Source organism: Myxine glutinosa, unplaced genomic scaffold (assembly GCF_964187855.1).
Source record: "Myxine glutinosa unplaced genomic scaffold, kmMyxGlut1.1 SCAFFOLD_300, whole genome shotgun sequence".
In the NCBI taxonomy this organism is placed as follows: domain Eukaryota; kingdom Metazoa; phylum Chordata; class Myxini; order Myxiniformes; family Myxinidae; genus Myxine; species Myxine glutinosa.
Window position 1 is genome coordinate 124,905 of NW_027616429.1, and position 3,557 is coordinate 128,461.

Genomic DNA, 3,557 nt, shown 5'->3' on the forward strand with positions numbered 1-3,557 from the left:
TTCAACACTAACACAAGTGCGAAAAGTGGTTTTTCAACACTATCACAAGTGCAAAAAGTGTTTTTTCCACACTAAAACAAGTGCAAAAGTGGTTTCCTGCAACAACACAAGTGCGAAAAGTGGTTTTTCAACATTAACACAAGTGCGGAAAGTGGTTTTTCAACACTAACACAAGTGCGAAAAGTGGTTTTTCAACACTATCACAAGGGCAAAAAGTGTTTTTTCCACACTAATACAAGTGCAAAAGTGGTTTCCTGCACCAACACAAGTGCGAAAAGTGGTTTTTCAACACTAACACAAGTGCGAAAAGTGGTTTTTCAACACTAACACAAGTGCAAAAGGTATTTTTTCCACACTAATACAAGTGCAAAAGTGGTTTCCTGCACCAACACAAGTACGAAAAGTGGTTTTTCAACACTAACACAAGTGTGAAAAGTGGTTTTTCAACACTAACACAAGTGCAAAAAGTAGTTTTTCCACACTAATACAAGTGCAAAAAGTGTTTTTTCCACACCAATACAAGTGCAAAAGTGGTTTCCTGCACCAACACAAGTACGTAAAGTGGTTTTTCAACACTAACACAAGTGCAAAAAGTGGTTTTTCAACACTATCACAAGTGCAAAAAGTGATTATTCCACACTAATACAAGTGCAAAAGTGGTTTCCTGCACCAACACAAGTGCGAAAAGTGGTTTTTCAACACTAACACAAGTGCGAAAAGTGGTTTTTCAACACTAACACAAGTGCGAAAAGTGGTTTTTCCACACTAATACAAGTGCAAAAGTGGTTTCCTGCACCAACACAAGTGCGAAAAGTGGTTTTTCAACACTAACACAAGTGCGAAAAGTGGTTTTTCAACACTACCACAAGTGCAAAAAGTGTTTTTTCCACACTAATACAAGTGCAAAAGTGGTTTCCTGCACCAACACAAGTGCGAAAAGTGGTTTTTCAACACTAACAGAAGTGCGAAAAGTGGTTTTTCAACACTAACACAAGTGTGAAAAGTGGTTTTCAACACTAACACAAGTGCGAAAAGTGGTTTTTCAACACTAACACAAGTGCAAAAAGTGGTTTTCCACACTAATACAAGTGCAAAAGTGGTTTCCTGCACCAACACAAGTGCGAAAAGTGGTTTTTCAACACTAACGCAAGTGCGAAAAGTGGTTTTTCAACACTAACACAAGTGCGAAAAGTGTTTTTTCAACACTAACACAAGTGCGAAAAGTGGTTTTTCAACACTAACACAAGTGCGAAAAGTGGTTTTTCAACACTAACACAAGTGCGAAAAGTGGTTTTTCAACACTATGACAAGTGCAAAAAGTGTTTTTTCCACACTATTACAAGTGCAAAAGTGGTTTCCTGCACCAACACAAGTGCGAAAAGTGGTTTTTCAACACTAACGCAAGTGCGAAAAGTGGTTTTTCAACACTAACACAAGTGCGAAAAGTGGTTTTTCAACACTATCACAAGTGCAAAAAGAGTTTTTTCCACACTAAAACAAGTGCAAAAGTGGTTTCCTGCACCAACACAAGTGCGAAAAGTGGTTTTTCAACATTAACACAAGTGCGAAAAGTGGTTTTTCAACACTAACACAAGTGCGAAAAGTGGTTTTTCAACACTATCACAAGTGCAAAAAGTGTTTTTTCCACACTAATACAAGTGCAAAAGTGATTTCCTGCACCAACACAAGTGCGAAAAGTGGTTTTTCAACACTAACACAAGTGCGAAAAGTGGTTTTTCCACACTAATACAAGTGCGAAAAGTGGGTTTTCAACACTATCACAAGTGCAAAAAGTGTTTTTTCCACACTAATACAAGTGCAAAAGTGATTTCCTGCACCAACACAAGTGCGAAAAGTGGTTTTTCAACACTAACACAAGTGTGAAAAGTGGTTTTTCCACACTAATACAAGTGAAAAAGTGGTTTCCTGCACCAACACAAGTGCGAAAAGTGGTTTTTCAACACTAACACAAGTGCAAAAAGTGTTTTTTCTACACTAATACAAGTGCAAAAGTGGTTTCCTGCACCAACACAAGTGCGAAAAGTGGTTTTTCAACACTAACACAAGTGCGAAAAGTGGTTTTTCAACACTAACACAAGTGCAAAAAGTGATTTTTCCACACTAATACAAGTGCAAAAGTGGTTTCCTGTACCAACACAAGTGCAAAAGTGGTTTCCTGCACCAACACAAGTGCGAAAAGTGGTTTTTCAACACTAACATAAGTGCGAAAAGTGGTTTTTCAACACTATCACAAGTGCAAAAAGTGTTTTTTCCACACTAATACAAGTGCAAAAGTGGTTTCCTGCACCAACACAAGTGCGAAAAGTGGTTTTTCAACACTAACGCAAGTGCGAAAAGTGGTTTTTCAACACTAACACAAGTGCGAAAAGTGGTTTTTCAACACTATCACAAGTGCAAAAAGTGTTTTTTCCACACTAAAACAAGTGCAAAAGTGGTTTCCTGCAACAACACAAGTGCGAAAAGTGGTTTTTCAACATTAACACAAGTGCGGAAAGTGGTTTTTCAACACTAACACAAGTGCGAAAAGTGGTTTTTCAACACTATCACAAGGGCAAAAAGTGTTTTTTCCACACTAATACAAGTGCAAAAGTGGTTTCCTGCACCAACACAAGTGCGAAAAGTGGTTTTTCAACACTAACACAAGTGCAAAAGGTATTTTTTCCACACTAATACAAGTGCAAAAGTGGTTTCCTGCACCAACACAAGTACGAAAAGTGGTTTTTCAACACTAACACAAGTGTGAAAAGTGGTTTTTCAACACTAACACAAGTGCAAAAAGTAGTTTTTCCACACTAATACAAGTGCAAAAAGTGTTTTTTCCACACTAATACAAGTGCAAAAGTGGTTTCCTGCACCAACACAAGTACGTAAAGTGGTTTTTCAACACTAACACAAGTGCAAAAAGTGGTTTTTCAACACTATCACAAGTGCAAAAAGTGATTATTCCACACTAATACAAGTGCAAAAGTGGTTTCCTGCACCAACACAAGTGCGAAAAGTGGTTTTTCAACACTAACACAAGTGCGAAAAGTGGTTTTTCAACACTAACACAAGTGCGAAAAGTGGTTTTTCCACACTAATACAAGTGCAAAAGTGGTTTCCTGCACCAACACAAGTGCGAAAAGTGGTTTTTCAACACTAACACAAGTGCGAAAAGTGGTTTTTCAACACTACCACAAGTGCAAAAAGTGTTTTTTCCACACTAATACAAGTGCGAAAAGTGGTTTTTCAACACTAACACAAGTGCAAAAAGTGGTTTTCCACACTAATACAAGTGCAAAAGTGGTTTCCTGCACCAACACAAGTGCGAAAAGTGGTTTTTCAACACTAACGCAAGTGCGAAAAGTGGTTTTTCAACACTAACACAAGTGCGAAAAGTGGTTTTTCAACACTAACACAAGTGCGAAAAGTGGTTTTTCAACACTAACACAAGTGCGAAAAGTGGTTTTTCAACACTAACACAAGTGCGAAAAGTGGTTTTTCAACACTATGACAAGTGCAAAAAGTGTTTTTTCCACACTATTACAAGTGCAAAA